Below are 12,972 nucleotides of genomic sequence, written 5' to 3' on the forward strand. Positions count from 1 at the left end.
TTTTCTTTTACCAGGTAAGGCCCACTGAGATGTAAATATATATTTTTTCAGAAGCGACCTGGCTATCACTAATGATAGCTCCATGAAGTGGCTTATCACGTGGAAATTTATTGCAACCAAAATACTCCAAACGCACGTCGATTCTCAAATGTGGAGGGAAAACCCGGAGGACCAGGAGAAAAATTCACGCGACCACAGGGAGAACACGCAAACTCCAACTGTATAGGCGTCAGGGTCGGGATCGAACCCACGACCTCCTCCATACCAGGCGAGGGCTTTCACATCTCACCACCACGAAAAAGGGTCCCCACTAGAAGCAGCTTTAGAGACCTTATAGGGCGTATTTGGCCTCCTCTCCCATGTAGCGTATACGTCTTGGAAAAGGTGGAAGTACCCACACTTCACCTCACCACACGTGACCTCTGATCGACCAAGTGCCATGTTGAAAAAAATCCAAAAATATGTATGTATGTTGAACTTCTTGCGTGGTTAATGCAGGTTCGACGCCTTATAATTGGTGTCTGTTTGGTCTTTGAACATCTTAACACCTGTATTTACACCTGGAAGGTTAAATCCTGTTGATATTCATAGATATATCAATATCTCGACACTGGAAAAAGGGTCCCATTGCTGTGGTGAACCAATTTATAATTGCCGGGTGGACAGAGGGGAGCGTGGTTGAATAAACCCGCCCCCGTTGAATTTCGATTTAAAGCTTTCTTGACTGCAGGGATTCATCTTCCCACCTCCTACACATTCCACAAGTAGTGACTAATTCCATATCAGCATTTTCCATAAATATGCTAAATTCCTCTGTTGATATGCAAATTCCTTTGTCAAGGCGCCCTTCCTCCCCTTACCCAGCTTAAATATACGCTGCCAAGCTTGGTGGTGCTCATTCAGACGCTGTCTTTCCGACAGACCTGTTCTTCACCTGAGGACGGCTGCTTGCGTTGTGGCCGAAACGTCGTGAGAATTGTATTTTATTATGTTTTATTTTTATTATTTTATTATTTCCCTTCTACGTGACTTTACCGAAAGAACCAAGAAGATGAACCGCCCCTGTTGCGTCAACTACCGAGGCTCGGGGGTCGATTTACACCGGCGACCTCTGGGCCACGCGTCCAGTGCGCCAACCACTGGCTACTCCATGGCAGCATCTCAGGTGTTTTGCACGTGAACGTAAATAATTGTGAATGCTGCGTCCATCGTTTGTTGTCCGCCGTTGACTTCCCCGGCCAAATTTGAGCACCGAGGCGGTGGTTCGTCTCCACTCGACAGCTCTGAGCCAGTGGTGAAAGTTCCGCATTGCGATGACGGGGAGCGAGTCTGTCCGTAGGACAACAACCGTTGACTCCCCCACAAAGTGGTACTCGTTTTATTGATCCTGGATGGATGATGGTCTGACCCCCCAACCAGAATGTGAACTCAAAACCTTCTGATTCTGAGTCACTTGCTCTATTGCTCAACCACCTGGCGCGTTTCGGAACGTGTCTATGCGTAACGATAACTGGGTTGTCTTTGATTAATATTTAAGAACATGTATTTTAGTAGGTAAAGTTTGATATATGAAATTAATGTATATATATACGCATACGTGTACATCATTAGCACACTTTTGAATGCATAACATTTTGACTTGCAGTTTGCGGCTACTGTTAATGACGATGCTTGTCAAGTTATTTTCAGTCTGCTTTTACAGCTTGGCAGATGCAGTGCTTGAAATATAATTTTGGCAGAACTAAGATTGTGGATTATACGTGAAACACATTCGCACAGCTGATGGCAGTTCGCGCAGGCATGTCAGTAAGAAATATTGAAAATAGCAAATAAAGGGATGACGATGATGACGACGATGATGATGACGATGATGACGACGATGATGACGATGATGACCACGACGTGTGATGGATGACAGCGATAACGGAACGGGTGCCAAAGTAGAAAACAAAACAAACATGAACTGAGAGGACGGCCACGGCGGAGACGGAGGGACGAGATGCGTTTGCTCGCAGGAGCAAGACGGATTGCCGCATCTGCAGGATGAAGGGCGATGGTGATGGCACGGGGGCGTGGTGGGGGGGGTAACACAGCAGTGGATAGAACATGGCTCGTGGTGATAAATGAGCTGACAGATGGCGATGGTAATAACGACCATGACTATGATGATGATGATGATGAATGATTATTGCATTGTTTGTTAAACGTGTAAGTGGATCGGTACGTACTGCAGTGCTGTCATGCCCAAAAATTAAGTGTTCATTCCTCCCAGTTTTTTTTGTCGTTGTTATGGTTTTATTTTCCCCTCCTCTATAATTGTCGCCGTGATGTATTTCGCAGAGTTATTTATGGAGCCTTGCAGGTGTTCGGCTGCGGAGGGCTCCAGTTCACGGGAGATTTTATCCCCCTATTTCTCTGACATGGCACTAAGACACAGCAGCTGTGCACTCCGAATGGGAGACAGGCAAACAACATCCGTAGAGCATAAACACTAAATATGCACAGGTTTGAACGGCCTCACAATGTAATCCGAAAGTCGTGCGTAAGAGCACGATTACAAAAAAAATGATAAGGGAGGTAAAGTAATCTAAGTGTCGGAGCCGTGGCAGAGTGGTTAGCGCGCTTCACCATTGACTCAGCGACCTGACTTCAATTCCTGACCATGGCTAACATCAGCAGCAAATTATGTTTAAACATAGCCGACCTCCCACCACCACCACCACCACCCCAAAGCCTTAACAAACTGTTGGAACAATTGCTGTTCGCGAGCGCCTTTGAAGACTGGCACAGCAGACGAGGGGGTGGCTGGCCAGCATCACGCCCGGCCGCCTTTGTCTCTCCCAGCGGCGACGTTTACACACCGCACCGGGTACTCATTTTAGGCTGAGTAGACCTAGGGGAGGTCCCACACTTCGGTTCAGATAATCGCCAATGGTGGTGGCCATGAGCAGGGATCGAACCCGGGTCGCCACTTTTCAACACAGCGGAAGTTGGAACAATAGTGCAAGTTTTTTTTACCGCCCCGAACAACTGTCCACCCAGTTGTGTAATTGGGCACACAAAGTGAAAACATTCTGTTAACCTACTGAAAAGCAAATTGACATCTAGAAGGGGGTTCCCTGGTGCATTTGCTAATTATGCATTGCTTTAAAGTACATATTTATGTTCTACTATTTGTACGCTCACTGATTCCGTACCACGACAGTAGCACGGCACGTTCGACCCTGCGTCTGTTTGTCTGTCCTTGAGTTTTGAATGCAGAACTTGGATATAAGCACACCTATTATAAGCACACGTCTGATATAAGCAAACACGCGCTCACATAAGAATGGTGGGATAAAGTGTGGTTACCTCCCACTTTCTTTCAAGGTATTTTGCAGGCATGGAAAAGAATGCCAACAACGTCTTCTGGAACGAGCAACAACAATAATAATACTTTAATATTATATAGCATCATTCATGCGAACAGCATCCCACAATGCTGTACATTAATTATATGTAAGGACAAAATCGGATATAGGCGGTTGGCTACGTACGGCGCGAAGGAAGCCCCACAGACACACAAATACATACCAAGCAAAATCAATAATTGAATGGAAAAAAATTAACAAATGGAACCAAAACAAAAAGCACAAACAACAAACATGTTATCATCGGTTGGCTATGTGTGGTCCCAAAAAAGTTCAACATACGTACATCACAACGAAGTAATTCGTCCATTAGGACGACCGCATATCCCACAGAGCGCAATCCCAACGTCCCATCCAGGCCAGGAAACCTTCACGGGAACATGAGCGGCGGAGTGCCAACGCCTCGCTCTAAGTGGCGCGAGCAGGACGTTGCACGGCTGCGCCTTTACCCGAGCAACTGGGATCGTTGGGGGGGGGGGGCGATGCGTGAAAAGAGAGGAGCGCGCGCTCAACTGTGATGTGTTGTTTGGGCGAGTTGTCCCCCCTTGCAGCACGAGAGGTGGCACAGGGGGAGGAGCAGCTTGCGCCGAGGGCTCTGTGCGCGTGCTCGAGACGAATCGAGGGTAATTTTAAAACCGTGAAACGCCAGAACGCGCCGTAGCCGTCACTTTTGATTGCAGGACGCTATCGGGAAGGCAAAAAAAAAATAATGAGACGGTGCGTGTGCGTGCATCTCGCGATTACAGCTCTCATTTGCAGGCATGCGAATCAATGTGAGCTGAGAAATGACCACGCGTAAATTCACTCTTTATTGATACCAGTATTTTGGATTGCTATTTCAATGAATGCGCAGCAGTGATGCAGTGGTTAGTGTATTCCACTACGCTTATATACACACATATATATGAGTAGGGTGGAGCGGTGGTAAGGTGGTTAACGCAACTGCATGATCAACTGGGCCACCTGAGTTTGGTTCCTGGCCATGTATGTTACATTTCTTTCAACACCGTACGTACCCAGCCGTACCAATCGGAGGTGCGAGAGAAGAACAGCAAACCAAACACACACAAAGCCTCCCTATTGTACCGTGTCGGTAATTTGTTTTTTTACCATACTTCACCATATTCGTGGGGGGAGGGGGGGGGGGTTCGGGCGGCGGGGGGGGGGGGGCATTGGCGAGTTTACAACCGAGTTCAGAATTCACCCTCCACCAAAGTTAGTCGCGTTTGCCAAGTCAAACTCAGGCGTTCCGAAGTTCGCGATGCAGCTCGTCGACCGCGGCGCCACCGCTCCATCACACGCGCGCGCGAGCTTCGTTAAAATTCGGAATACATTTTTCAAAAATGCAAATAGGCAAATTAAGGCGACCTGTCGAGAACGCCGAGTGATGTGGGGGGGGGGCGAGGGAAGCGCCAAGCCGAGCTGCGTGCTTTGTTTCCTCCACGGACTCTCGCACGTTTTGCTGGCACGTAATCCGAACGCCCCCCCACCCCCCCCCTGCCCAGATGCCACGGGCAGCGAGCAGCGAGCAGCAATGGGTGGGAGTGGGGTCCGCGCGCACAGCGGGCTACGGCGCTTGATCGCCTGCGCACGACGGCACATCAAACCCGCCTTCTCCACACACTTGTTGTGGCCTCGTATTTTTTTTTTACCATGTCACTCACTTGATCCGGACACTTAATGAGATGGACTTCAAAGGCAAAAGTGTCCCCACCCGCCCCTCGCCCGCCCCCCCTCCATGTTGTAAATGAGGACGGGACACTGCCCCACCGCTCGGATGTGGTCCTGAGGCTGTGCTGAACTCCCTCGATGCTCCTTTGACAAAAACCACCACGAATCGTGGCAGAAGCGTTGTTCACGACCACCGCATGCGGCATCGCTTGCGAGCCCTCCTGCGTGTTTGAGGGGAGCGGTGGCGCAACGGTTAGCGCGTTGCGCTAAGAACCCGGCGACCCGAGTTCGATTCCCGCTCACGGCCACCACCAGTGAAGATTATTTAAACGGTCCTAGGTCTTACCTAGGTCGACTCAGCCTCAAATGAGTGCATGATGCGATGTGTCGACATCGCCATTTGGAGACAAAGGCGGCCGGGGGGTGTGGTTCTGGGCACTCGCCCTCTCGTGTGCCGTGCCGGCCTTAATAGGTGCTCGCTAACAGAACTTACCCCAACAGTCTGCGAAGGCTATACGGGGGATCTTTGTCTTTGTCTTGCCATGCGTGCCGGCAACCTCTTTGGGAAGTGGAGCGAGCCATTCGAGAGGCGACAGCGAGCGGCTCGATCGCGATTCCGTGGAAAAAAGCTTCCCAGCGCGCGCGGAGAGCGAAACGCAAGGGACAGCATGTGAATAAAAAACCACATCAGGGGGACAGCTGTTCACACTTCCCACGGATGGACGCTTGTGTTGTGAACCCCACGTTGATCCGAGTGTGATTTCACATGGATGGTTTGGGTGAATGCCTTGCCAATTCTTTTTTTTTCCTGTTCGTTTAGTACAGTGTCTCCTAATCGATGGAATTAATTACGGCAATAGTTCGTTGTGGGTAGGGGAGAGCGTGCTTGTGTGTTTTTGTTGCGGTTGTTTTTTGTTCTCGGCACAGTTGTTGAGCACGGGCTCTGAGGCCCATAATGCCGGGCGGGGCAGGAACAGACAGCTTTATTAAAGTCGTAATAGATATACGAATTCATGCTTTTCTTGAATTAAGCAAGGTTTTGTGTATGTACGTTGCACTTCTTTCGCATTATACGTAGCCAACCGTGCTAATCGGAGGTTAGAAGAACTTGGGTAAACGTGACTATGTGAAGGAATTCCAGTGAACATCTGTCATAGAATTCCTCCCGGATAAATAGAGATTCTAATTATGAACTGGAAGTGTTTGCACGTGCAGTGTGGTGAGTGAGTGGATGGGTAGTTGAAGGATTGGGTGAGTGAGTCGGTGGATGAGTGGGTGAGTGAGTGGGTGATTGTGCTGTTGTGACCTGCAGTGAGTACATAGCCTCAGTGACCCCAACCCCCCCCCCCCCCCCCCCCGTGGCGGAAGAGCGCAGAAGCGTGGTCACCACATCTACGCCTCTATATAAGGAACGAAACAAGTGGACTTCTCCACAAATATGGCTGTCGCCTGATGAAGCTAGTTGTAAATACTGGCGAAACGTATTACTCAAATTGTAAATGTTGTGGCTTGGCTCTCCAACACACCGGTGTGCTGTACTAGTGACGAATTGGCACGTTCTGTTTACGTGATAACCCTTACTAGTTGGCTGTGTCGGGTGGTGGCGGATTTCAACGACACATTTATATATTTACGCGATCTAACCCCCCCAAAAATTCTCGATTATGGATGATATTGGTCCCGAAAGCCGATGTGTTAAACTGCAGTGTGATGGTTGAACACAGTATGGATGAGATGGTAGATGATTATAGATGATGGTAGATGAGAAGGCAGTCAAGTGTTGTAGATCGAGACCTCAATGTGGATGGAGGAATGAGTGAGTGAAGCTTAAGAACGCCGTCACCATGGTCGTCAATAAGGAGGTGACTGACCTAAAAACTTTCGTGACTGCAGTAATTAATATTTTTTGGTTCTTTCGGTAAAGTGACGTAGATAGAAAAATATTAATAAAGTGAATGAAAATGTAAAAAATTATATAAAAATAAAAACCACGACGTTCGATCGCAACACAAGTGATGACGACCGCTTGTGTTGCGATCAAAAAGTCGTGGTTTTATTTTATTATTTATTATTTGTATTCACTTTATTATTCTATTGTTTTCCTTCAAGCTACGTGACTTTACCGAAAGAACCAAAGAATAGGTGACTGACCGCTGGTGAGCGAGTGATTTTAGGGAATCATTGAGTTCTGGAACATCAATCAACATGTCCATGATCTGCTCGTGTGTACGCGTGCATGTGAATCTACGCACATTGTAAGAATAGGTTTTCCTCTTTTTTCTGGCAACAAAACAGGTGTTAAGATGTTAAAACACCAAACTGAAACCTCTTTGGGAAAACCTATTCTTATATTTTGGTACTGGCAAAGGAGGTCCCATGATGTAGCTGCTCGCCCCGAGCTCTCGTTACTCTGAGAGTGGCATTGTCTTTGTGCTGTACGCCTTTGGCGTCCTCTGGTCTAACACCGTGTTGAGACCAGGCTCTAAAGAAAGCCGTCTCTGGTGTAAACCAATCAGTTTAAAAGATAATGCATATATTATCAAAGTACGTTTTTTGTTTGCATTCTGACCACAAGTATTGTGGTTAATGCAGATGTGATTCCTTGGTAAAAGGTTTCAGTTTGGTGTTTTAACATCTGAACACAGCAGTTTTGTTGCCAGAAAAAAGGGGAAAACCTGTTCTCATATTTTGGTACTGGCAAAGGAGGTCCCATGATCGACGCACATTGTATATCTCCAGTCGGTGCGGAGCGGTGGCGCAGAGGTTCGGGCCACTGGGCCACCTGAGTTCGATTCCCGCTCACGGCCAACACCAGTACCCGGTGTGGTGTGTGAACATCACCGCTGGGGAGACAAAGGCAGCCGGGCGTGGCGCTGGTCACTCACCCCCTCGTGTGCCGTTCCGGCCTTCATAGGCGCTGCTCCCTTAACAGCACTTGCCCCAACAACCTGTTAAGGCTACACGGGGGATCGTTGTCGTTGGGGTGTGTGTCTTTGTGTGTGTGTGTCTGTGTGTGCGCGCGTGCTCCGAGTGTGTGCAATTGTGGCGACTCATTGCCCCCTTCCGACTCCGAGCTAGCACCAGGACTTAGGGTAAGTTAAAATTAAACAGTTTTTTTTATATTTGCTACTTAATTGTATGTTTTAGGTAGTCTACCGTATTTTTTACAGTGCTACATGCGAATGTACAATATTTCTTATAAATTATGAGTTTAACAATGCTGCCCTTTTTGACGAACCGTAACACGTTTCATAATACTGACCGCATGGGCACTTAAATACGGCACGTTGTCGTGTTCCGACTTACGAACCGTTAGACTTACGAACGGGTCTCAGGAACCAATTAGGTTCCTAATCCGAGGACTGCCCGTAGTTTGAATCGTCTTTTTAGTGACTGTGCACGGCTGCTTAAATTTTAATTGTTATTTATTTGAACAAGGAAAATGTTAAAAGAGTCACATTACATCCTTCTGCTAACTTCGCGTTATTATCCCATGGTGTCAAGGGGCCGTCCATAAATGACGTCACGCGATTTTGGACGATTGTTGACCCCCCTCCCTCGTCACACGACGTCACAAAAGTCAGAATCCCCCTCAAATATGACGTCACAAAGCTCTGCCCCCCAAAAAAAAACCACAATTAAACATACTTTAAATCGCTTTAAACTATTGTCATTGTAGTGCGTATTTAATGTGCCGCTGCACTCTGATGTTGCAGGAGAAAACATTTATTAAAAAGTATATTTACTTAAGTAGAATGTGTTGTCTATATTTATTCAAAGTTGCGCATTTTGATATGACGTCACATTTCTCAAACCCCCGCCCCCCCTCGTCACACATCGTCACAAATATCTGACCCCTCCCCCCCCCCCCTAGGAGCGTGGCGTCATTCATGGACGGCCCCCAATGGCACTGCACATGGCGGGACACTGGGACTCATTACGTCATGCATCCAGAACAATGGGGGCGGCCGGGCGTGGTGTTGCCCATCCATCCCGCCATGCGCCGTGTCGGTCTTCATTAGTCGCCTCGCGAACAGCACTTGCCCCTACAGTCTGTTAAAGGCGACGCGAGGAGGGGGGATCATCGTCTTAATATTATCTCTGTAAGCCTGATGCACAAATGGAACATTTTAAACTTCCCAGCAGTGCGCGACTATGGTCATCCAGAACAGACCGTCCAACGTATAACGGACGCAATGCCCCGATCCACAAACACGAATGGAGACACCGCAGCGATGATACTACCACTCTGACGCAGTGATATGGCTTGACCACCTGAATGTGAAATCGGAGTTGTTTCTCTGCATCGACATCAGCCGTACGAGGGAAGAAGTGGTGGATCCGTGTGTGTGATTTAGACAGTCACAGAGAGAGAGAAAGACAGACCCACGGAGAGACGCAACATGATAATCTGCTATGATGGGATAGGGCACACCGCTCATGCCAACATACACTCACTATATATCAACACCCCACAGCCTTGCAGCTGCTTATAAATAATGTATGCACTAGGATGGCGGTACAGGTCTAGTGCTTTCTAAACAACAAACCAGAACTTACTACCTGGTACAAAGGGCATCTGTAAACTTTAGTGATGGAAGTCTCTTGCTCTTACGGCGCAGAATGTTCACAAGCAGAGGCACTCATGCATTATTAAACGTAGCTTTGATGTGGCATTACGTTAAGCGGCTGTGTTTCATATTCCGCACTTGCAGCCAAGACGAGCTGCCGAATTCAAGTTTCCCCGCAAAGTTTGCGTGCTCTGTGTATATATTTTCAACTTGCACTTGATTGAAGGAATATATGGGATTTTATTTCGGTTCCATTCATAGGGAACGTTGTGTTCTCCGGGCCGGAGAGAGACCCTAAAAATTGCATTGCCATTATTTTGTGCGCGGTTATTTATGGCAACCGAATTGGTCCAAATAATATTTTTTGTTTGGCGCAAACTTGTATCGCCAAGGTGCTGCGTACGCAACAAGCCTCTGGGTCGGTGGGATGTGTTCAGGGTACGAACGCTTGGCCGCTAACACGCTGCCTCTCTCTCTCTCTCCCTCTGTGCGAACGGCGAGGAAACCAATCGCAACAGAAGGATGCGTGTGCGGACTGTAAATACATATAAAAGACAACACGCAAAACGCTTTTGAATGTTTTGTTTGTTGTCCTCCCCCGCGCACCCCCTATTAGCACGGTTGGTTACGTACGGTACGAAAGAAGTTCAACATACACACACACATAGTCACTCACCCACTCAGAGAGTCATTAATCCACCCTCCCACCACGGCTTGACGCGCCTTACATGCATGTCTTATGACCACCACGTTCAATGTACAGAGTGGTCCATATGTCTTGTGACCACCACGTTCAATGTACAGGGTGGTCCAGATGACCTGTAATCCCCATTTAATTGACCCCTTGTTTTTCCTTTACATATTCCGTTCTGTTTTAAATAAAGCTAACATAAAAAAACAAGTTTTGAGCAATTAAATGTGAGGTCACAAGACAGCTGGACCACCCTGTACAATGCTTTCAACCTTGTTCATATCACCAAATCAAAATAGTTGGGGCTCTAAACAATAATAATGCCAATCTATCGGGGCTCTCTGCTGAGTCGGTGGTCTAGACAAAGGTTGAAATCGCCGTGCGTGTGATGTGTTGGTCATCTGAAATCGCCGTGCGTGTGATGTGTTGGTCATCTGAAATCGTCGTGCGTGTGATGTGTTGGTCATCTGAAATCGCCGTGCGTGTGATGTGTTGGTCATCTGAAATCGTCGTGCGTGTGATGTGTTGGTCATCTGAAATCGCCGTGCGTGTGATGTGTTGGTCATCTGAAATCGCCGTGCGTGTGATGTGTTGGTCATCTGAAATCGCCGTGCGTGTGATGTGTTGGTCATCTGAAATCGTCGTGCGTGTGATGTGTTGGTCATCTGAAATCGCCATGCGTGTGATGTGTTGGTCATCTGAAATCGCCGTGCGTGTGATGTGTTGGTCATCTGAAATCGTCGTGCGTGTGATGTGTTGGTCATCTGAAATCGCCGTGCGTTTGATGTGTTGGCCATCTGAAATCGCCGTGCGTGTGATGTGTTGGTCATCTGAAATCGCCGTGCGTGTGATGTGTTGGTCATCTGAAATCGCCGTGCGTGTGATGTGTTGGCCATCTGAAATCGCCGTGCGTGTGATGTGTTGGTCATCTGAAATCGCCGTGCGTGTGATGTGTTGGTCATCTGAGATCGTCGTGCGTGTGATGTGTTGGTCATCTGAAATCGCCGTGCGTGTGATGTGTTGGTCATCTGAAATCGTCGTGCGTGTGATGTGTTGGTCATCTGAAATCGTCGTGCGTGTGATGTGTTGGTCATCTGAAATCGCCGTGCGTGTGATGTGTTGGTCATCTGAGATCGTCGTGCGTGTGATGTGTTGGTCATCTGAAATCGCCGTGCGTGTGATGTGTTGGTCATCTGAAATCGCCGTGCGTGTGATGTGTTGGTCATCTGAAATCGACGTGCGTGTGATGTGTTGGCCATCTGAAATCGCCGTGCGTGTGATGTGTTGGCCATCTGAAATCGTCGTGCGTGTGATGTGTTGGTCATCTGAAATCGCCGTGCGTGTGATGTGTTGGTCACATGTCATGCACGCAACGGCAAGATGGCTCTAAGATGTTGGTGAGCAACCCACCTCTGAGATGCACATCACTCTTACCTCATTGCTGTCATCACTTAGCAATTCGTCTGGATGTTTGTCTCCGACGGCGGCGGCTGCTCAGTTTGGGGTATTGCAGCCGCCCCCACTTAAACCTTTGCTTTTTTCCGTATGGAATTTAGCTTTTGTTTAAATTAGCAATTACAATAAAATGCCCTTTACCCATGAAAGCCTCACGGAGACTGCAACCTCTCCTTTCTGGATTGTTTCCCCCTGTATTGAGATGTTTGGGAAATTCAATTCAGGATATTTCGGCGTGCAGGAAGACACCAAGGTACCCTGTGGAGAAAGCCCGCAGATATGAGGGGCGAACTCTCGAAGCTCCTACATTATAGATCGATGGGCGCCACGGTGTCAATAAGTTATCTACCTGGTGTATAGGAGCTCGTGAGTTCGAACCCGACCCCGACGCCTGTATATTCGTAGTTTGCATGTCTCTCTCTCCCCGTGGTCGCGAAGATTTTTCTCCGTGTCCTCCGGTTTTTCCCTCCACATTTGGAAACACGCATTTAGGGTATTTGTCTGCTATACATTTCCACACGATGATGAGCCACTTCTGTGGGCAATATTTTCTGGCCATGTCACTTCCGAAAAGGACTCTATATATAGCTCAGTGGGCCTTACCCGGTAACATAAAAAAAAATGTTTATAGATTCACAAATTCGGTTTGCTCTGGTGATACAATGGCTTTCTTCCTGAAATTTGCACCTCACCGTCGCTGAGGAACCACAGACACGCTGCAACGCAGTAGCCAGGCGGTAAGCCAGTGCCAAAAAGCATGCCCAATCACTGCAGACTTCTATAGTTAAGATGTTTTTGGCCAATTAAGTCGTTTATTAATCGCTGTACTGTTGTCAACTGGCTAACTCACCGCCAAAGCACGCAACAACAATAGCCTGCTGTTCGCCACTAAGTGCATCACCACGGTGCGTGTGCCAGGCTACGTGCGCTTTGAGGCCAAGTGAAGTGTTGGAAGGCTCGCTGGCAGGTCATGGGACAGGCACATGTGCCATGGTTTGGCTGGCTGAGACGAATGACTCTCAGATGCATCACTAGAGCATGACAACACTGCAATTCACAGGAGGTCTTACATACTAATGCAAGCCGGGATCAAATCTGGTGAGCCTCTGAGATATGATTAGATTGGGCACATTTAGGGTAATTTTGTCGAAGGCAGAGGGTGTCCAGAACAAAC

This window comes from Lampetra planeri, chromosome 46 (assembly GCF_965212315.1).
Source record: "Lampetra planeri chromosome 46, kcLamPlan1.2.h2, whole genome shotgun sequence".
In the NCBI taxonomy this organism is placed as follows: domain Eukaryota; kingdom Metazoa; phylum Chordata; class Hyperoartia; order Petromyzontiformes; family Petromyzontidae; genus Lampetra; species Lampetra planeri.